Source organism: Molossus molossus, unplaced genomic scaffold (genome assembly GCF_014108415.1).
Source record: "Molossus molossus isolate mMolMol1 unplaced genomic scaffold, mMolMol1.p scaffold_m16_p_14, whole genome shotgun sequence".
In the NCBI taxonomy this organism is placed as follows: Eukaryota; Metazoa; Chordata; class Mammalia; order Chiroptera; family Molossidae; genus Molossus; species Molossus molossus.
The window spans coordinates 21,366,586-21,389,958 of record NW_023425349.1 but is presented as its reverse complement, the minus strand read 5'-3'; the positions used below and the strand labels follow the sequence as shown (position 1 = coordinate 21,389,958).

General features: G+C 41.6%; 1 protein-coding gene across 3 annotated transcripts in view; it reads right to left on the bottom strand.

The window, feature by feature from the left end:
• LPAR1 (lysophosphatidic acid receptor 1) overlaps positions 1-23,373 on the bottom strand; it is a 122,955-nt gene that overhangs the window by 82,307 nt on the left and 17,275 nt on the right. Inside the window, exon 1 of one of the 3 annotated variants that reach the window (XM_036260756.1) lies at positions 15,972-16,077. The exons of the other annotated variants lie outside the window; for them this stretch is intronic. The gene's annotated coding sequence lies outside the window, so the exon portion shown is untranslated. Of the gene's footprint in view, positions 1-15,971; positions 16,078-23,373 lie in introns of those variants that run through there. 3 annotated transcript variants of the gene reach the window in all.

Below are 23,373 nucleotides of genomic sequence, written 5' to 3'. Positions count from 1 at the left end.
TAAAGAAAAATGCTGTTTTAAAGATTTTTTAAGTACAATATTTAAAGAATATTCTCCTTGAATGGAAAATGCTGACTTATAAGAAAATCTGACAACAATTATATATATATATTATATACATATAAAATCATGTCTTTGTAACAATACAAGGACAGCCCAAAGCAGAGTGTTAGAGATTCAGTGAGAGAAGGAGGATGTCCCTATGGGAAGGTAACTCAGAGCCTGAAAGGTACAGGCCATCCAAGAGGAGAGAGGGAGGTATGGTGTCATGGTTTTCAGTAGCTATAGAAATGAAAAACAGGTGTAAGAACATGTGTGCGCATGAATATACAGTGAGAGACCCGAGTAGTGAAACCTCAACAACAACAAGTATCCCAGCCATTAGATATTGGTCTCTAAATACCATTCTCTACTGGAAGGAACCAGGCTCTTTGGAGAAATGTCTTTTTCCAGAGCTAGGGCAAGAGGTACATGGTAACTTAGGACATCTTGTGCGAGCAAGTTAAGACAGCACTCAAAGAATTAAGGAGACATGTTAAAAGACCATGGGAATTGCCTGGCCGGTGTGGCTCAGTGGCTGAGCATTGACCCATGCATCAAGAGGTCACCGGGTCAATTCTGAGTCAGGGCACATGCCCAGGTTGTGGGCCAAATCCCCAGTGGGGGGCATGCAGGAGGCAGCCAATATCGATGTTCTCTCTTGTCGATGTTTCTATCTCTCTCTAAATCAATAAAGGGGAAAAAAAGAACAAAGAAACTAGCTTGAAAGCCCTCTGGCCTACATGGAAATTTTTAAGCTTCAAAGTAAATGATAGAACAAATGTATAACCCTTTGAACAAAAGAGAAATTCATGATTTCAATTTAGTATAAATTAATAAAAGTTTGACAAGAAATCAGATATTTACACAGACTCAAGTGTGTCCCAACATAATTCTTATTCATTACAATGGGGAAATAGTAACTTAACTGTGGAGAAGCCCGGAAGACACCACCACAACCAAGCGATCAAAGTGAAACCTTGCCAGAAATTGGGACAAATCAACATCGCGTACCGCCCGATAGGCTGCAACGAGAAGAATGCAGGATCACTTCTGTGATACTCCTGCCAAAATTGCAAAATCTGAATTTAATCCAAAGGAAACATGGGTCCAACCCAAACTGAGAGACATTCTACAAAATAACTGTCCGATAATCTTCGGAACGTCAAGGTCATAAAAGGAAAAAGAAAACTGAGAAACGATTTCATATCAAAGGAGAGGAACAAGAGACATGACAGATACCATGTAAAATCCTCCACAGGCCCCTTGGCTGTAAAGGATGCTATTGAGATGACTGGGGAAGACTTGAATGGGATCTGAAAATTGGTTGATAGCAAGATAATGATGTTAACTTTCTAATTCTGATGGTGGTTTTGTGACTCTATGGAAGAACATCCTTGTTCGCAGGGAATACATTATAAATCATTTGAGGCTGCACGGGCAATGTCAGCAATTCGCTCTTAATTGGTCTGGTGAGATCAAAGGTTCTTGGTGCTTTCACACTGCACTTGCAACTTTTCTGTAAATTTGAAAGAGGGGAAGGCGTGGGGGAGGAGGGGAGGAGCTAGGGCAGAGAAGAAGCCCCTGTCACCTAAAATAAATGTGTTTACTTAGGAGAGGGTATGCATGTGTCACTAACTGGAAGAACAGACGTGCCCAAGAACAAATTTAATTTTTTTAATGTTTTAATCTAGTTAGAAGTTACTGTTGCAAAATACATGACTATCCCAGACACATATGTGCCTGATTTCGGAGAAGACAGGAAAAGACGTCTCAGACAGATCGCGGGGTGGAAGGGGCATGTTGCCAAAAGTCAAATAGGTCTTTAGAAAAAGGAGAAGTCTGGACCACAGTAAACAGCGCAGGCAGCAGCACACCGCCAAGTGCTGCTGTACTTTCAAAAGCTAAAGAAATCCTCCAGTATGAGAGAGATACATTTACATGGAATAAAACAAAGAAAAGGGCCGAAGCCCCAGCAATGTTTCTTGTTTCCAGGATAGAAGGGGACTATGAAAAGGTAGCATGTTCTTTGAAGATGGTGGATTATGAAATTTCTTCTGCCTGCAGTGAGAATAATCTCTTCCAGATGTTGTTTGGCCCACAATGTGCTATTCAAAAATATGTTTATTTTCAAAATCCAAGAGCCAAATCAGAAACCACGTTTCCTTCACTAATCTCGAATAAAACTGGAGATAAGTTACCTTTTAAAAAAAAAAAATCAGTGTACATCCCAAATCTAGACTTGTACATCCTAACCAAAGTTTTGAGAGGGGGGAAAAAAAATTATACCTGTTAAATACAGTCCTAATATCTACTTTGCCATGGGAAAAATAACGAGGCGCTTAATTTCATTTCCTTTCCTGCTCCCCATATGCACCATTTTCCCTCCCTGAAGTCCCTCGTGGCAGTATCTCTTTAAAACAGTAAGTACAGAGGGAAATCTACAGAAAACGAGTATTGTGCTGGAGGATGAATTATTCCCAGCTGGGCTGTGGATATGTAAATACTGTAGTTTCCTGACAACTCACATACACGCTTTGCCAGCTTGAGAGGTCAGTAAGAAGCCCTGGCCTCATTCATTCACATGACAGTTCTATGAGCAACATTTCAAACATGGTCTCCCCTGTTGAAGAAATTAGGAATTTGACGCAAAGGGAATGAAATGACTCTTCTCCCCTTCACAAGGATGTAGTATCTAACTATGAAAACAAACACAAAAGGGGCCCTTCCCTAACTCTCGTGAGTGGTATTCTAACTCTCATTTTCCTTTTCTAAAAGCGTAACGGGAAGTCTTTTAAAAAGAATTGTTGAAGCTGCTGATCACAAAAGCAGCAAAGAAAAATGGAAAGGAAAGAAGCCCTTTTATAATCTGTGAAGAAAGAGTAAAACCACAAAGCGGCCACAAAGCTCCCTCCCATGCCTGGGACGCGACCTGAAAACAAACAGGAGACCTAAAAACAGCTGGGAGGCACCACTTGAAAGACTTCTACCCATCTGACCATCCAACCATCGGCCTGAAAGATGCTGCCCTCCATGTCCAGAAAATCCCAGCGGGGAACCCAAACATGCAGAGATTGGAGACTACCATACAAAAAATTCCCAACTGGTGTGAAAAGGGATTATATGCTCACCCCGAACAGATGATAAGGCATTATAAGTTTAGAAAGGCAATTTGGGTATGAAAAGAATCAGAAAGGGGGGGCGGGTAGCTAAACTGATATTACCTAAAAAATCTGGGAGGAAAAAAACAGCCAAACAGATGCAGTGGATGCAGTTTCTACTAAGAATTTCCTGAGGCTTGAAAAGGAAGGAGCATGTTGCAGGGCCCAGCTTAATGTGATTTTAAACCAAATACGCGGGCAGCATATAATTCATTTCTATTCCAAGAATTCTCCATTTCACACTACTGGAGCTCCAAGAAACTGAGTGTGGATGCTCCATCCACTGCAAAGAAGTAGCTCCAAAGGAAACAAGAAGGCCACCTCTCTGAAGAACCACCCCAGTTTCTTTGGGTGGTGGCTGTGGAGGTGACTGGGGTGACGAGCAAAGACTCTTCTCCTGCTGGGGCCTGATGGTTTCGTTTTGAAGCCTGATCCCAGGTCCATGTTACATGAACTCTTCTCAGTTGGAGTTCATAGCACCACACTGATTTCTTTTGGCTCCAATCCTGCGTTGCAGCTGTTTGTACTTATTTGAGGTATGGTGTATTTTGAAACAAAATGAACCAGATTTCCCCTACTGCCTATGTCAGTGCCTGGTAACAGGAAACATTAACTCTTTCACAGCTAGTCTACTGACAATTATAGTAGATCCATCATATGGAGGAAGATCTAAGGAGATACTGACCCAGAGTTGGGAAAGTTTCTTCAAACAAAAAGTTTGTTTCAAGGCAAAGGGCAGATGTTTCATCATTTACTTAGTTTCTGGACCCCATCCATTTCCAAACAAGTTTAAACCAAGTTATAGGAAGTTACAAAAGAATAAGTGTCATGACCGTGAAAAATTATATGCCAACAAATTGGATAATCTAGAAGAAATGGATAAATACTTTGAAACGTACAATGCGCCAAGACTGAATCAGAAAGAAATAGAAAATTCTAACACAACAAGTAAGTAGATGGAAACAATAATCAAAAACCTCCCAAGATAATAAAGGACTGGACCAGAGCATCTCACAGGTGAATTCTGCCAAACATTTCAACAGGAATTAATGCCGATCCATTTCCAACTCTTCAAAAATACAGAAGAGGAGGGAACATTCCCAAACTCATTTTATGAGGCCATTGCTACCCTGATACCAAAGTCAGATAAGGCCATGAAGAGAAAACAAAACTACAGGCCAATACCCCTGATGAATACAGATGCAAAAATTCTCAACAAAATTCTAGCAAAGCATAGTCAACAGCATTAAAAGGATCATACACCATGACCAAGTGGGATTTATCTCTGGAGTGCAGGGAAGGTTCAACATATGCAAATCAATAAGCCTGATACACCACATTAATAAGGGATAAAAATCATATGCCCCCTCATTAGATGCAGAAAAAATATTTGACTAAATTCAACATCCTTTCATGATAAAAAAAAAAACTATCAACAAATTAGGAATAGAAGGAATATAACCTCAGCATAATAAAGGCCATATGTGGCAAACCTGCAGATAACATCATATAGTTAACAGCAGGGTCACTGATCCCTGGGCCCTACTGAATCAGACTGTTGAATCGGACTGTGTAAGTGGAAACCAAGAACCCGTATTTGAACAAGTGCTCAAAGTGAGCCTAGGTTGAAAGCCAGATGTGGTAACTACTACTTCAGGCCAGTGTTTCTCAATCTGTAGCATGCAGCACTCAGAATTCACTGGAGGGCTTGTTCAAACACAGATGGCTGGGCCCCACCCCACTGAGTGTCTGTTCAGTAGGTCTGCAATGGACCTGAAAATGTGTACTTACTAACAAGTCCTCGAGTGACCCTGGGGTTGCGGGTCTGGGCACGACACTTTGAGAACCACTCACTAGACTGTTCGTGTATAATGTCCAGTTGTCTCAAATGACCTTTGATACAACTGGAAGGCAGACAATTCATGACTGAAGTATTTTTCTGAACACTTTCAGAAAAAAGTCTGAAGCGTTCAGTACTATTGATTAAAAAATAGCTTCATGTGTTTTTGATACCAGACAAAAAAAAGAAAAGTTGGCATTTTCTTACATAAATAAATAAATAAATGGACTGTAATCCAAATTGAGGACTGCTTCACTTATCCAATTATGAGGGTTGCCAGACATTTTCTTAGGAAGGAGTTTTTGAATTACTCAATAAAGACTTAAACTGTAACTATAATCAATAGCATAGTGACTATAGTTAAGACTGTATTGTATATTTGAAAGTACTAAGAGAATAGATTTTTAAAGTTCTCATCACAAGAAAAAAATTGTGGTGATCATTTCACTATATATAATCAAAACTAATATACGGTTATATGTCAATTATATCCCAATTAAAAAAAAAAAAAAAGACTACTTGAAACTCCATGGACCAGTGAGGAAGAGATCTGAGGGCCTGTGTTACCATTTATAAACCTTGGACATTAAAATAACACAGTGAAGCTACCAAGAACATGTTATTTTTAAACAGGATTCCATCCCAGTGTGTGTCCACAAAAAATAAGAGAGCTCCAAAATGTACCCATCGCATCCCTATCTAATTAACCTGTGGGCTGAAGTGAGTTCGTGCGGCCCATCTGAATGGGAAGGGTGTTTGCCAAAAGCGACAACTTTAGTTTTGATAAAGTCAATAGCAAGCTCTCCTTTAAGAAAAGGACTGACCAATGGGTCTGAAGCTTCTTAAATTCATTTCCTGCTCATGAGCATAAGATCATAGGATAGCTCCACTGGAAAGGCAATATCTCATCTTACAAAGGTTTTGTTTTTTTAAGTTACTAAAATTTAAATTTAAAAGGAGGAGGGGAGATGTGGACACAGATAGACTACATCATTTGGGAATAAAATTTATGTCAAGAGGTAATTCCTTTATACTACATGATTCTCAGTGTGGCTGTGTCAAGCCTCTCAAAAACAGGAAAGTCTAAAAAAATATGAAAGTCTAACATCAGTCAGTTCAACCCAGAAACATTTCATTAGAACCAACGCTGTGATTACATCAATAAATCTTGCAAATGTTCATAAACCGACTTCTGAATAAAGATGACATCAGCCCTCGATATTTCCCCACCCAATTTCCAGTTAAAATACACATAAAGACAAACAAAAAGACGAAATTTAAAATGGCTCCGAATCCAAGAATAACAGCCAGCCATTTACAAGAACCTGAGAGTAATATCTATTAAGAAGCGTGAAAATGAAGCTCAATTCAAGGCAGTGTCCGATGAATGCTTTGCTTGCTGAAAAGGAAAAGCTAGAAGTAAGAAAGTTCAGACCTCTCCCACTCCGCCTCGTTTTCCAGAATAAAGAGTGGGGACCCACGAGAGCAGCGGGGCGCAGCCCTGCACAGGGCAGCTCTGGTTTCTGAAACAACTAGTGATCCACTCTTCTCCCTTTCTCCCAGCACGTTCAGAGTTCTGTGCAAAGAAGTTTTTTCATAAATCAGTAAGCACAATAAATAATCCGTTGGCTAGTTCCTGACCTCCTGAGTGCTGAGGAACAGAAGTCCGGTTTTAAAAGATTTGAGTCCAGGGAAAATTCTATCCCAAAGAATTTCCTTGTCACTAGCCAAGTCTCTTGGTATTGATTTGTAAGTCGGGAAAGAATGGGCCCCACTATGACTGGGGAGACGTCTTTGGGGACTAGGACCAGGGTTTTCTCCTGTTTCAGCAGTCAGGGCACACAACTTCAGGGGTCCCCAGGGGCATCGTCCTTGTGGGTGGTGTCATTTGCTCCCCGCAGGAGGACCCCGGCTACGTGGGAGAAGCAGGGCTGGAATCGATCAGCGTTGCACCACTTGTCCAGCTGTGTGTCTGAGCAGGGAGCAGTGCCTTCTGAATCAGTCAGGAGCTACCCAGCTAGGAAATGGGGGATGGTTTTCACTTCAAAATCTAGGCCTGCACTGTCCAATATGATAGTCTCACACCATGTGTAGACAGAACAAAAATAAAGCATTTCCATCACTGCAAAAATTTCCATTGGACAATGTTGGCACACTGGCCACTAAAACCGTGAGGTGAAAAAAGCTTTGTTACTTTTTAATTAAAATGGAAGTAATGTTCTTTTCTACAAAAATGTAGTCCCCAGAGTTCTGTCATTTTGGGAGTCAGAATGAAATGTAACTAAATGCGTTTAGAACAATGTATATACACCAAGACAGTTATAAACTAATAGTAAATCTTTTTGTTCATTGCGTGTTTCTAATTTTAATGTTAGAATCAAACACATGGAAAGGCTGGGCTGTCCTAAGTAATATTTCTTTAAAAGAAACAGGGCTCTAATTACATATTCATCTGTTACATTTTTCTTGTAATACTTGAGAAATCAATTTTCAAACTTACTTCTAAACCACCTCAATCTGTACACTAAACAGTAAATCACCATAATACCTCCAGGGTGGGGCAAAAGGAGGCTCATGGTTGTTCATATGGAAAATAATACATTTTAATAAATAATAATGCAAGAATAAACCCTATATTTTGCATACTCACAACTGTAACCTTACTTTTTCCCCACCCTGTATATGTATTGTAAATACCTTAAGACACAATAATTTAATTTTAGCAGACATTATTCACTGTGTGTCAAAGTTAACCACTCAAAACCAGAAGCAAGTGGAGACATATTTCAGAATCTACCTTCTAAAAGAGGGGACCGGCACTGGATGGTTTGGCTCAGTGGTTAGAGCGTCGGCCCGCAGACCTGGGAGCCCCAGGTTCGATTCCCACTAAGGGCACGTACCTCGTTTGCGGTTCCTCCCTGCCCCAGTTGGGGTTGTGCGGGTGGCAACCAATCGATGTGTCTCTCTCACGTCAATGTTTCTGTCTCTCTCTTCCTCCCTCTCTCCCTTCCGCTTCTATCTGAAGATAAATGCAAAAAAAAATAAAATAAAAGAGGGGACAGTATCACACAGTATAAACTAACAATGGGGGGGATAGTGAGGATGAATGTAAAGCAATATATCGTTCATCTTTTGGGAGCTGGATAGATGAGCATTCTTATCCCTAATCAAAACTAGACCAACCAGAGGACTGAAAACCATAAATACAGATAGGATTTTTCCTGCCAAGACGAATAGAACAAAGCAATTAAAACTGCCAGTAAAAGAGGAATAGAAGAGTCGGGTTCTAGAAAGATGTGTCCACCCAAACAAGTACTGGTGGTGTGTGACTTCTCTAAAATATGGAAGCGTTGGCTACAGGAAGGCTAATTTGCATACCCAGGTCCGGAACTCTGGGAATCCAGGCAGGTCATCAGAAGCCCATTTATAATGGGAAGCCTGAATTCTGTGGAATGAGTAAGAAAGGATTTAAAGCACAGAGATTCATTCTCCAACAGAGAAAGAAAGACGATGGTTGCCTCAGTCTCTGGAGTTCGGGAGGTAGCAGACAGGGAGGATGTGCACACTGGCATCGCAAGTGTCTGTTCAGATAAAGGCTGGTGAGACTGAGACCTGCAGGGTGGCAGACAGATCATCCTGGAGCCCATCCTGTGGGGAAACCTCATGCAATTTGCTTAACAGCAAATACCACACACTGAAAGAGAAAGGCTATGTTTATACACATGTAGTCATCTCTGAGGATGCCTTACAGAGTTTTCCTACAATAAAAATGTCCTTCAATTGAGGGGGTAGCAGGGGAATGGCGTAAGGTAAACTATTATTTGGGGTGCAGGGACTAAAAAGTGGTGGCAGGCATCACAGAACGGGCAGAGCAACCCACATGCCTGGCAACACGGGAGGGTGAGGAGCGTCCTTCCTTCCTGAGATCATCATCCCACACAACTAGAGCATGAAAACGGCACAAGCATTTGTGGGAGTGACGGTGAGATGCTGGAGCCACGTACCCTCGTAACTATCCCCCAAAACTTTTCATTGTACTTCGGGTTCTTGTGGCTCACAGAAACAAGGATGTCATGGAAACTAGAAGTAGGCCAAGCAATAACAATCCAAAAGTATTGAATTTATTTATTTTTTATTGATTTTTAGAGCGAGAGGAAGGGAGAGGGAGAGAGAGACACATCAATGGAGAGACTATCAACTGGCAGCCTCCTGCATGCCCCCTACTGGGGATCGGACCCACAAGCTGGGCATGTGCCCTGATCAGGAATCAAACTGGCAGCCTCCTAGTGCATGGGTCAATGCTCAACCACTGAGCCACACCAGCCGGGCAAAAGTATTGAATTTATTTACATATTCTGTGACCACTGTTCCAAAATGTAATCCTCTCATACTGTTAGTAGTATCAAAGTCATATTCATTGTTTCAATACTGTTTATCCCAACAATACAGACTTAGGGGGGGAAGCCCCAAATAATTGTTTCATAAAGACATAATCAGACAAATGGACATAGACAACAACACTGTGAAGGTGGGGGCAGGAGTGGGAAGGAGGGGGTCAATGAGGGAAAAAAGGAGAAACATCTGTAACAAAAATAAATTCCTTTTAAAAATTAGATAAAATAAAAAGACATAATCAAGGCTCTATCATACACCCGGTAGACAGCTCACAGTTGTCTATGCCTTACATAGTTGTGAAATGTTTGCCTAAAAAAAACGGTATCCTCTGATGATAGTAAGAGTCACCAATTTTGGCCAACATTGGCTTTGCAAGACTCTCACCCCAGTCCTCAGTTGGCCATATCGAGTTTTGAACTCAAGTTTGCTTCATTCCATTATTCTCTCTTCTCTACCTTTAGCTTTGTTCTCTCCTCAGTTCCCAGCCCTCAGAATAAAAGCATGCTATAAATCCTATTTTAAAAAGAAAACAGAAAAAATATTCCCTTGACCCTAACTACTACCTCTTCCTCTTCTCCCTCTCTTTGCCTCCTTCTCCACCTCCTCTATTTTCACAGCCAAGAATATTGAAGGAACCGTCAATGCTCATTTCTTTAGCATCCTTATACGATGCTCATGGCTTCTGCCTTACCACTCCAATTTTTGAGAAAAGATCACTTTTCTCTAAATGAGGACATTTCTCTATTCTTATCTGACTTGACCTTTAGTGGCATTTTACATTGTTAATCACTGTCTTTTTATTTTATTTATTTATTTATTTATTTAAATCTTTATTGTTGAATGTAAAATGTATTACAGATGTTCTACATTTTTCCCCCATTGACCCCCTCCTCCCCACTCCCGGCCCCCTCCTGCCTTTTCCCACATAATTGTCTGTGTCCATTGGTTATGCATATAAGTTCTTTGGTTTATTTCTTCCCACCCCACCCCCCAACCCCTTTCCCTTTGAGGTTTGTCAGTCTAGCAATGAATTTGTACTTCTTAATCTCTTCACCTTTTTCACCCATTCCCCCAAACCTCCTCCCAACTGGCAATCAACAAAATGTTCTCTGGGGGGCTGCTCTCTCCTCTGTGTAGGATGGGACAGTCGCCATGCGGCTAATAAAACTCTCTTAATTTGAACCCAAAAACAAAAAAACAAAAAAACAAAATGTTCTCTGTATCTATGAGAATGTTTCTGTTCTACCTGTTCATTTTGTTTGTAGATTCCATTGTTGATAGATATGTATTCATTGCCATTTTGTTTGTTCATACATTTTATCTTTTTCGTCAAAAAGACCCTTCATCATTTCATATAATAACGGTTTGGTGGTGATGAACTCCTTTAACTTTTTCTTGTCTGGGAAAGTCTTTATATGTCCATCAACTCTAAATCACAGCTTTGCAGGATAGAGTAATTTTGGTTGTAGGTTCTTGCTTTTCATCACTCTGAATATTTCTTGCCACTCCCTTCTGGCCTGCAAAGTTTCTTTTGAGAAATCAGCTGACAGCCTAATGGGAACTCCCTTGTAGGTAACTAGCTGCCTTTCTCTTGCTGCTTTTAAGATTCTCTCTTTGTCTTGAACCTTTTGCATGTTGATGATGATGTGTCTTGGTGTGGGCCTCTTGAGGTTCATCCTGTTTGGGACTCTCTATGCTTCCTAGACTTGTACGTCTGTTTCCTTCACCAAGTTAGGAAAGTTTTCTGCCAGTATTGTTTCAAACAGGTTTTCGATTTCTTGTTCTCGCTCTTCTCCTTCGGGCACCCCCAAGATACGAATGTTGGCACGCTTGAAGTTGTCCCAGAGGCTCCTTACACTATCCTCATTTTTTTTGGATTCTTTTTTCTTTTTGCTGTTCTGATTGGGGATTTTTTGCTTCCTTATATTCCAAATCGATGGTTTGCTCCTTGGATTTACGTACTCTATTATTGAAGCTGTGTAAATTATTCTTTATTTCAGTTAATGCCTCCTTCAATTCTAACTGTGCATCCATGATTTCTGACTGGTCCTTTTTTATGCTCTTGAGGCCCTCCCTAAGTTCACTGAGGTTCTCACTAAGTTCATTGAGCATCCTTATAAGCAGTATTTTGAACTCAGCATCTGTTAGGTTGCTTATCTCCATTTCGCTTAGTTCTTTTCTTGGGGTTTTGTTCTGTTCTTTCATTTGGGACCTGTTTCTTTGTCTCCTCATTTTGGCTGCCTTCCTGTGTTTGTTTCAGTGTATTACTGAAACAGAGGTATGGGGCTCGCTGAGACCAGATGCTCCTCGTTTGAAAAAATTTAGGAAAAACCTGAAGCAGGATCCTAGACCGTCCAATCCTATGGTTAAGCAAGTGGCAACAGCTTGGGTGGGCCTGAAAGTTGGGTGGGGCGGGGGCTCAGGGAGTCACCAGGGCGGGGCTACCAGTGTGAGCCAGGTTGCTGGAGTCCCAGATATGGCTTCTGTCTGCCGCCCCAGGGAAGGGCTCACCAAAGGAACAAAGGCCTCTGACAGCACGTTTGTCCCAGAGAAAGCCCCCTCTCCAGCCCTCGCTCCAGTGCCAAACAGCTCAGTTCTTCCCTGTATGTCTCCGGTGCCCCTTGAGCTGCCTCCCCTCCAAGCTTAGAGGGAGAGAGTCCGACAAGTCCGTGCGCGGGCCCTTTAAGGAGCTGCCTGGGGCTCCAGCTGCTTCGGCTTCCCTGAGCCTCAGTTCCCGCTGGTTTTTCCAGCCAGAAGTTATGGGGATTCTCTTCCTGGCACTGGAACCCTGAGCGGGGCTCCTGGTGTGGGACAGGGTCCCCTCAGTCCTCAGGAAGGACCTTCCCAGCCGCGGGAGCCTCCTGATTTTTATCCGCCACACGTGGGTGTGGGACCAGCCCGGATCTGTAGCGCCTCCGCCCCTCCCACCAGTCTGGATGTGGCTGCTGCTTTAATTCCGTAGCTGTAGGACTTCCATTCATCTTGATTTCAGGCGGTTCTGAATGATGGTTGTTCTGTAGTGTAGTTGTAACTTTGATGTGGTTGTGGGAGGACGCGATACCGCGTTACCTACGCCGCCATCTTGACCGGAAGTCCATCACTGTCTTTTTAAACTTGCCCGACTCATGACACCAGGCTCCCTTGATGCTGATCCAACTTTCTGATTGCTTTTTCTCAGGCATCTCTGCAAGATCCTCTTCCTCTGAGGATCTCGAAATGTTCCCCTGTGTTCTTTGCTTAGCCCTTTTCTATTCTACTTCTGCCCACTGTCCCTAGGCCACCTTATCCATACCAATGGATCCCACAGACACCTGCAGGCCGATGATTCTTAAATACACATCCCCATTCCAGAACATTCTCTCACACTCCTGTATTTCATTTAACAACCTCAAATTCAAAAATATGCCAAATCCTACACTAAGCATGTCACCAGATCCTCTTGGCTACACACTTTTCAATAGATTCAAATCCATTCTCTCTCCTCCAGTCCCCACTGTTGCTTACTTAGTTCGGGTCATTTCCCCGGGGACAATTGCAAGGGTCTCTATTGCTAATCTTATTCCACTTCTCTGTCCGTCTCCGATTTAATCTCCCATAATGATGTAATTGACAGAACTGCAGAAATCCTTTCAATTGTCAAGAATTGGGAGGGAGGAGGCAAACTTCAGATTTCTTTGCACACTCCACAAGACCTCCGACCATTTGGCTTCTGCCTCACGCATGAGCAGGCCTCCCATTGTTTACCAACCAAACTACTTGGAGCTCCTAGAAATGCCTTTTCATATTGTTTGCACTGAGTGAAACGCCCTCTTCCACTGCCTACCCACAACTCTGTAGAACCCTGTATCTTTTGGCCTTTGGTTACCAACTCTCCGAAACCTCCGTCTTAGTCACCCATGCACACGTCACCCTCATTGGTAAGTTGGCTGTGCCCTCCTGCATGTCATCATCTCTGCACCTTGCATGTAAGAGATAATATTCATCACACTAAAGTCTACTCTTTTATGAGGCAACTACTGGACTTTGAACTTTATGAGGACAAAGTGAGCACCATAATTATCTTTTTACCCTAATGTTTGGTGTGCCTGGCATATAAACAATCCTCAGTAAAGGCTTGCTAAATAACAAAGGAAGAAATTGATGTAGACATATGGCCACTAGAAATTAAAAATGGGTTAAAGAACTTGTTTACCCAAAAGTACAAAGTATTTAAACATAACAACTTTATTTCCTAACCAGTGAATCGCCTTCATTTTCACCCATTCGTGGAACAAACATTTATTAAGCACCCACCAGCACATAAAAGGCTATACCGCACAAGAAACAAAGTGCTGGTAATATACAGTCTTCCCCCCTTTCTCAACTCACTACAAATCCTGGGGATGCAAGAGCCTCCCGGGTAAATCCTGTGCATTCTCTTCCCAATGGCCGTTAGGAAAACAAACATACACAACAAACTGGTGGGAAGATGACCCTATGGTGGTTAAGCATTATAGCCAACCTTCTTTAACACACCCCTTAACTCATTCTGTCCTTTTTTTTTTTTTTTTTATCTTCACCCAAAAACATTTTTGCATTTATCTTCAGATAGAGCAGGAGGGAGAGAGGGAGAGAAACATCGATGTGAAAGAGATACATCGACTGGTTGCCACCCACATGACCCCAACTGGGACCAGGGCCAAACTGCAACTGAGGTACGTGCGCTTAGCGGGAACCGAACCCAGGACTCTCTGGTCCACGGGCCGATGCTCTAACCACAGAGCAAAGGGCCATTCTGTCTTTCTTGACACACTCACCTGCTTCTTCACCAAGTTCACCACTGCCAGCACAAATACCTACATTGCCAATCCCTTCCCATGCCAATTCCATTTTCAAAAGCTACAGTCTCAACATGAAAAGCCAATGATTTGGCTTTATCCAAATTATAATTCCAATAGGTACACAGAAAACCAACTTGAATAATAAATTCACAGTGGTATATGGTGAGAGACAGATCTTTGTATCACATAAACAAATATATTCTACGAAAAATAAAGGCTTAAGGAACCTAAAAGAAAACATAGTAGAAGATTTACATTATCTTGAAGTGAGGAGTGTCTACATTAGCATAATGACAAAGCATTTAAAGGTTCCATATAGATATATGGAGTGGACAAAAGTAGGTTTACATTTATTTGTATGGAAAATAATGTAAGAATAAACTCTGTTTCAAGTACTCATAACTGTAAACTTACTTTTGCCTACCCATATGTATGGAAATGCACACTGGAAAAATGTTTTACATCCTAAGAAAGGCCATTAATATCTTAAGTTTTAAAGAGAATATTATATATATTAAATACATAGTTAAAACAAATAAAAATAAACCTACAAACGAGCCTAATAGAAAAAATTGCTGACAAATACAAATGGAAAATGAATAACAGAAATAGAAATGGTCAATGAGCATAAAGAAAAAGCTGTGTTTAACCTCTTGAATGATCAAAGAAATCTGAATTTTAAAAATTAAATGCCATCCCCCCAATATATTGATGATGTGTTTACATTTATAGAACATGATGTTCATGAAGTGTGGTACCTTCCAGTACTACGATTGGAAGTTTCAGTATGGAGCAATCATCCTGATCCTTCAGATGTCTCTAGAAATATCTATCAAAAATCGAACAAGCATAGCCTTTGATCTAGCAATTTTACTTCAAGATATTTATCCTGCAAAAATCATCAACAACCTACACTAAGACAGCTATGTAAGATCATCCTTTGTAACAGAGAAATTAAAAGCAACTTTAAGGTTTCAAGGAAGGAAATTACTTAAGTAAACAAAATATATGTGAAGGATGAAATATGTCCCACTATTAAAAAGTTATACTGTAGCTCTGGCTGGCTTGGCTCAATGGTTAGAGCGTCGGCCCGCAGACCAGAGAGTCCTAGATTCAGTTCCCGCTAAGGGCACGTACCTCAGTTGGCTTGGCCCCGGCCCCGGTTGGGGTCGTGTGGGTGGCAACCACTTGATGTGTCTCTCTCACATCGATGTTTTTCTCTCTCGGTTCCCCCTGCTCTGTCTGAAGATAAATGCAAAAATGTCCTCGGGTGAGGATTAAAAAAAAAAGCTATGACAAATTACCCTGAAAACCTTCCCAATACAAAAACATCTAAAACTGCTGGGTGTGTGCAAACATATGTAAACACACACACACACACCCTTAACCTTTGTAAATGCTTAGTCAATTAGATAAAAAAGTAATGAACCTCCTGAGAAGCCAAAATATGTCAAGAAATCAACAGAAGTAAAAGAACACTGACCCTAGAAATCGGTTAGATCCCAATCCCAGGTGACTTCTAGCTCTGACATTTACAGGCAGGGATCAAATGGAAAGTGAAAGGCAGATCAAAACCCTCTACAAAAACCTGGGACATCCACCCTCAACAGGTAAACTAGGGGGAAATACTAACCCATGTCACACAGGGAGAGGTAAGGAGACTTGACTGTCTCAGACTTGGATGTAGGCAGGAAAGAGTCTCCCCCGAGAACTTACCTATATCCAGACGCTTGTCCTTTGCAAATGTGGGGTCTGAATTCATATGAAAGGTGTGGTCACCCAATAAATCTGAAGCTGAGTATTTAAACTGATGTACACATGATTTGACAGTGCCTTTAAGGCATCCAGCAGAAGCAAATACAAGTTCTTCCTGCACTGATTCACCTTAAGTTCTCAAAGAATTCCCAGAAGAAGAGTTCCTAGAAACGTGAGCTCACATGAAAAATCCCAGTACACAGGGGGGAAGCAAGCGTCATCAGAAACAAACAGCACAATCAAAGTCGAAGGATGACAGGATTATCACCTACAGACTATAAAATAAAAATGTTGAATACATGTAACAATAACAGAGAGTATATTAAAAGTATGATATATTAAAAGTGGCCACACAACTTTGAAAAAGATCCAAACTGAGTTTCTAGGAAAGAAAAACATGGTATTTCAAATTGGAAACACAATGAGCGAGTTAAATTGCTGATTACGTGTAACTAATGAGAAAAGTAGTAAACAGGACCATTGCCACAAAGAAATCACGCAGAATGGAGGACAGATGCACCAAGGTAGGAAGTTGAAAGTGAGGTTCACAGGCAGGAAAGGTAGTGAAAGTCTCAGAAACATCTAAATGGAGGTCTGGAACCAGAAGACCAAAAAAACAGGAGTCAGTGTTATTCAAAGAAACAATGGGGGGAGGGGGGAGGCAATGCCCCAGAATTGGTGGCAAACATCCTCATACTCAGGAAGGAAACAGCAAGATCGATAAAAAAAGAAATCCAGTCTGGCCAGTTTGGCTCAGCAGTTAGAGCGTCAGCCCTCAGACTGAAAAGCTGTGGGTTCGATTCCCTGTCAGGAACACATACCTGGGTTGCAGGTTCAATCCCCTGCCCAGGTCGTGGTCATGCAGGAGGCAACTAACAGATGTGTCTCTCATGTCGATGTTTCTCTCTCTCTCTGTCCCCCTCCCTTCTTCCCTTCCACTCTATCTGAAAATCAATGAAAAAATATCCTCGGGTGAGGATTAACAACAACAAAAAGAAATCCACATCAAAACAAACTTAGTCGTGCCTATGTTGACACAGAAGTGTTTGATACCTAAGGTAAAAAAGAAAAAGGAAACACAAAGCAGTATATATTCTAGTGTCATTTTTATTTTTTTTTAAGTGTGAGTTTACAGACATGTACATACTTGAAAGAACTGGTTTCAAAATTACTACTTTATTTTATTTATTTTTATTTTTAATTCTCACCCGAGGACATGTTTCCATCAGATAGAGTGGGAGGGAGGAAGGAGGGAGGGAGGGAGGGAGAGAGAGAGAGAAAGAGAGAGAGAAACATCGATGTGAGAGGGACACACTGATTGGTTATCTCCCGCATAACCCCAACCAGGGCTGGGGATGAACTGCAACCAAGGTACGTGCCCTTGGCCGGAATCGAACCCACGACTCCTTGGTCCGCGGGCCGACGCTCTACAGCTGGGCCAAACTGGCCAGGGCTATTAGTTTATTTTTAAGGGGAAAGATTTCTGTTGATTTTTATTTATGTTTTATATCTTTTCCAGCGATTCTGAATTGTGTGTGTATCACTTTCATAAGAAAAGTTACTAGAAATTAAAAGAAAATAATACTGAACACATCTATGTATTTGAGTATATGAAGAGACATATACCAAAAATGTTAACAGCTGATATTTCTAGTTTGTAAGAATTTGGATGAATTTTGCTTATAGTGTCTAATCCAGTGGTTCTCAACCTTCCTAATGCTGTAACCCTTTTCTCGTGTTGTTTCTTATGTTGTGGTGACCCCCAAACATAAAATTATTTTTGTTGCTACTTCATAACTGTAATTTTGCTACTGTTATGTCTTAGGCGACCCCTGTGAAAGGGTCATTCGACTCCCAAAGGGGTCGCGACCCACAGGTTGAGAACTGCTGGTAATCAATGACCAAACAAATTATATGTATAAATACAGAGGAATAAAGAATTGATATTTAAAAGCATTAATAGTGGCTTTATTATAGATGTTAATTTACTACATGATTTATAATTTTTATATTTTTCAAATTTGCATTGCTTTATTAAAGTTTATATTTTACACATTGTATTTGCTATTTCACAATTAAGAAAAAATTTTAGCCCTGGCCAGGTGGCTCAGTCAGTTGGAGCATCATCCATATACCAAAAAAGGTTACAGGTTCAATTCCCTATCAGGGCTCATGCCTAGGTTCAGGTTCAATCCCCCGTCAGGGCACGTGTGGGAAGCAATTGAGCATCAATGTTTCTCTCTTGTTCTCTCTTCCTCTCTCTAAAAATCAATAAAAACATATCCTCAGCTGAGGATTAAAAACAAATGTAACATATTCATGTGGATATATACAGGTGGGTCAGTTGCAATTTATGTAGAATTCTGTGTTAAAGTCTGTGCAAGAAAAACCTCGTTTTAAAATAATCAAAGCCGAAATCAACTATGCAGCACATCCATATATTTATATACAGTGTTTTCAGCGACATAACTTCATGGGAAAGTGTTGCTTTTACATGTTAAAACTTCAAAGCACAGAACAAAACTCTGTGCATATCTCCTAAAGAACCTGCAGGGGAGTCGCAGGCAGAATGGTACAAGAATGTTAACAGGGGCTGTCCTCGGCGGTGCAGTTTCCTTCTTGTATGAACATCTGGGCAAGGAGAGAACAAGAGGGCCAGTCAGGGTTTCTCAATGTTCAGGCACATCTGGCCTCAATTTTGAGTCTTGCGAACCATAGCAGTGGAAGCAAGAGAACATAAGACAGGGGCTAAAACCACCTATCTTAAAACACATTAAAATGTACAATTATTGGCATTTAGAGGGGAAAAGTCAACATTCACTATGGCCTTTCCACATAAGAGAAAAAGACCAAGAAAAGGGGGCAAAGTGCTTGGCAACTGCACTTCTCTCTGATGACTTCAAAATGCACATCAGGTACATGACTTCTGTGCTTGTGGACAATATCCTTGAACTAGAAACCATAGATTTTCGTGTCTAATTTACTCAGAAACAAAAATTCAGACCATAGGCAACATACTTCCGTGTGACTTTAAATACATATTATTAGCTAATGATTGGAAAGCCAGCTGTGGGACTTCTGGAACCAAGGTGAATCCCATCCTTCAAACACGACAAGGTTTATCAGGCAGACGAAGATCTGGCCACCTGTTTCTTTCTTTCCCCCTTCTGATAATATTTCACAGATCCTTTACGACTCCTTTCCACTCTCCATGAGAACACAGCAATTCTTAAAGGACGGCACCTAAAACACAATATAGTGCCCTGTTGGGTGGTTCTGCTGCCAACCCAGAATAGGGTGAAACCAACGTCTTGCTTGCTCTCACTTTCGCTGTAAGGTGTTCAGAGAACTCACTGTAATGAAATGAAGTCTATAGTTTGATATGACAGCCATTTCAAATGGGTCCAGCTTTGAAAATTGCTATTACTATGAAAGTAAGACTTGTAAAAATTGGAGTCCTCAAATCCACTGTTTCACGAAGGAAATAGGCCACCGGGAGAGTTTGTTAGGATAGAGTCCCAATGCTCCTCGGATTGCCTGAGTCAGAATCTCTGAGAGAGGACCCAGGACTCTGTATTTTAAATATACTCTCTGGTGATTCTACTGCATGAAAAGTGAGAACCAATGCCCTGTGCCATGATACCAAACTGTAACTGCTTGACCACACACACTCGGTCGTTCATTCTCTTGTTCTCTATCTCTACCTCTTGGCAGCTCACAAAGCCAGAAATAAAATGACTAGTACAATCTGGGTTGGTTTCAATCGATGGTTAAACTCGGATTAGAACCAGGATCTGGTAATCCCTTCTTTTAGTTCTGGTCCAAGCTTATCCCTGAAGAGAAGAACAGAATCAGGATGTAGCAGGAGAATGAGGAGAGGGGCAGACTATTCAATGAGGCTGAATTGGGGGAAATAAATAGCCTAAAACAGTTCTTCACTTACACCTGATCCTTAGAGATAAGTGGTGAAAAGCTGAGAAACTGTTCAATTTGGAGGAACCTGCCAAAAAAAAAAGAGGAGAGGATGGGGAAGGCAAGTAATAAGAGTAAGAAGGATGGAAAACCCCAAACACTGGAGAAGGGAAATTCCTGTGACTATACAGGACGCCGCTGGATCCAGCCTGTGGCTTTTGTGAAAGTTCTAGAGTTTCACGCTTACAATTTTAAATTTCAAGTTTTCTTGTATTAATACGAAGACTTTATGCAATTTAGCAAATGTTCTTCCTCAAATAAGCAAACTCAGAATCGAAGTAGTCGATGTCTGTATTTGCTACCACAACAAAAATTCAGGAGTCATTTGTTTATTCCAGGATGAGGATCAAATCCATTTCCTCAAAGATCAAGATGAAATCCTAACACTGAACACAATGTGTGCCCATAAAATCTTTCCATTGTTTTGGGTCCTCGTTTTTGAAACTGCCCTTCATTCTATTTCCAATACAGATGCAAACTGCAGACAAAACATCCTACCACAAAACTAAATCTGAAAATGCCCAGTACCAACAAATCCACAATAAAGAGGCTCAACTCCAAACCCGAAATGGTAAATGTAAAAACGATGACCTCTGGCATGTGGTAAAAGATGAATCCAATTAATGTTACCTTAAAAAGAACTTCAGGAACTCCTCTCCTTCCTGTCTTAATTGCCCATTGTCGGCCTCACAAGCCAGCTGTTTGGTGGAGACAGACCAGCGATACACAGAGAAGCATTTTCTGACAAATGTACTGCTTCACTCCGTGTAAACTCTATGAAACATGCATTAATGGATCCAAAAGCATTTAAAGAGGCCATAATCTGTTAAACATTTACAATTACAAGGGAATCAATAAAAATGGAATTGTTCAATGGTAACTTTCCAGATTGCTGTATTCTGATTTCAAAACAACAAAAAGTTAGCAGTGACTCGGAAAGTAACATTTTTGCTAAATCATGAGGCTGGAAGGGGCATTAAAGGTTATCTAGTAAATCCCCCCTACTCTCTATTCCCTCCTCCAAAACAACTCAGTCATCAAGTAGGTCATGATCGAGGGCAATTTCAACATATCTGAAAGTCTGAGCTCCCCGCTTAGGCCCTCATTATCCAGAATTGCCCCGTGACACCTCAAAATCCCCTTTCTAACTGGAACTTCACATCTGTACAGAAGCCCACACTCACTATATCTGCCCTTGGATGTCAAATTATCCAGCTTCCTGCCCCCTGGTTTCCTCCTGTTCATCAGCCCCGTCCAGCCTCTGTTCTCATAGTGACCAGCCAAAAAGTCATGATCCACCGCATGAGCTCCCCTCACACCTACACCCCCTTCTGCCTTCTAACACCCAGTTCTGATTAAACTCCACACATCCTGTTTGCTCCTGGTCACAGCCTCCAGCGGCCCCATGGAGAAAACGCAAGGACAACACGACGATCAATGTGTTCTAATCTCAGTGGGGCCCACCGTAGGAGCCATTTGGATGCTGTCTTTTCTCTCTACTTTCTTCCATTTCTCATGGTATCTCTCCTAAGCCTCTAACCGTCATGGAGAAATCGGAACCTAAAAAGCCGCTTTCAGTTCTGCCCTTCGGTCCTTCTCTCCCCTACAACCCATCCCTCGAGTGATGTGAGCCATTCTTCCAGTACCTTCTCGGGCTCACCTCCCATACTCTCTCAAACTTGGAGGCACATCAAAATCACCACGTGGCTGCCCCGGTGTCTCACCCAAAGACTGAGTCAACTGGTTAGAGGTGGGGCCCCTGAATGTGGTTTATTTTTAAAGCTCCCAGAGGTGATTCTTAGGATAAACTAAGTTTGGGTACCACTAGCCAAGGCAACTTTATCCACCCCCATGGTTTTAACTACCAAATCTGGAACTCTTTTCTGAGCTGCATTCTCACATACCTAAATGCGTTCTAGAACCACCACTGCCCCCTGCATATTCCTAGGCATCTCAGACTCAACGGGTACCAAACTACACTCCTCATTCTTCCTGTTACGGGTTGAACCATGTCTCCCAAAGATCCATATGTTGAGGCTCTAACCCCTGGTAACTCAAAATCTGATGTTTTGGACATAGGGTCTTTAAAGAGGTAATTAAGTTAAAATGAAGTCGTTAGGGTGGGCCTTGATTCAATATGACTAGTGTCCTTGCAAGAAGAGGAAATGTATACACAGACATGCACACACAGATGGAGGAAAGACCTTGTAAAGACACAAGCGAGATGACCATTCTACAAGCCAAGAAGAGATGCCCCAGAAGAAACCAACCCTGCTGACACCTGGATCTTGGATTTCTAACCTCCACAACTGTGAGAAAAATTTTCACTGTGTAAGCCACCTTGTCTGCGGTACCTGGTCATGGCAGACCTAGCAGACCCTTCCAGTGCTGTCCGTACTCACTCTTACGTCTCCATCTCAGCCAATGGAAACACCACCCATTCACCATTACTTCTCCCTCTCCCTCACCTATCATATCTACTCAACTATTAAGTTGTGTCAATTCTTTCTCCTAAGTATCTTTCCCATCTGCCTCCTTCCCTCCAAACCCACTATCATTGCCTTAATGCGAGTCCTAATTGCCTCGGCTAGGATATTCCAGTCCCTTCTATCTACCACCATTTCACTTGGCTGTATGAAGAATAATCTTCCTGAAACAGAAAGCTAGCATGCCCATGCTGTTTTAAACCATTCCATGGTTCCCCACTGACTTATGTCCAACCTCCTTGAGCACAGCATACTGAGTCCTCCAGCTATTTCCTACTTCAGCTATAACCTACCTTGCTCATTAAGCTCCAGTACTTTAAATCCACTGAGAACTCAGCTCATACATGATGCTGATCCATGCAACTGTCTTTGCACATGCACCTTGCTCTTCCTGGATACCCTCCCTTGTCCAAACTCTGTGTCGAATAAAGACCTACTTCATCCTTTCATTCCCAGCCTCAGAATCACCTCTCAATGAAACCTTTTATGCCCCTCCTCCCCATCCAGATTAATCACTACCTGTTCTATGCTGCCTCTGAAACTTATACATACTTCACATTATACTGTGACCATAATTTGGCAGGTATCACAAACACAAATACCCATAGGGACCAACTAGGTATCATAAATAAATAAGTACCTGGTGAAAACAGATCTTAAATTTGCATGATACAGAAACTATGCTTGTACCAGGACCAATCACAATGCCTACCTGGCTATGTCATCTTTTAAAACCTTGATTGAACAAATAAAAAAATATATGAGGCCAAATTTGTTTAGCACACAGACTGCCAGTTTTGCAGACTCTGGCCAAAGGCATTAAATATCAGAGCCTTCACTTCTCTTCCTTCAACCCCTTGAAGTGAAGAGACTACAGAACATGCCTGTGGGTATTCCCACAGCCC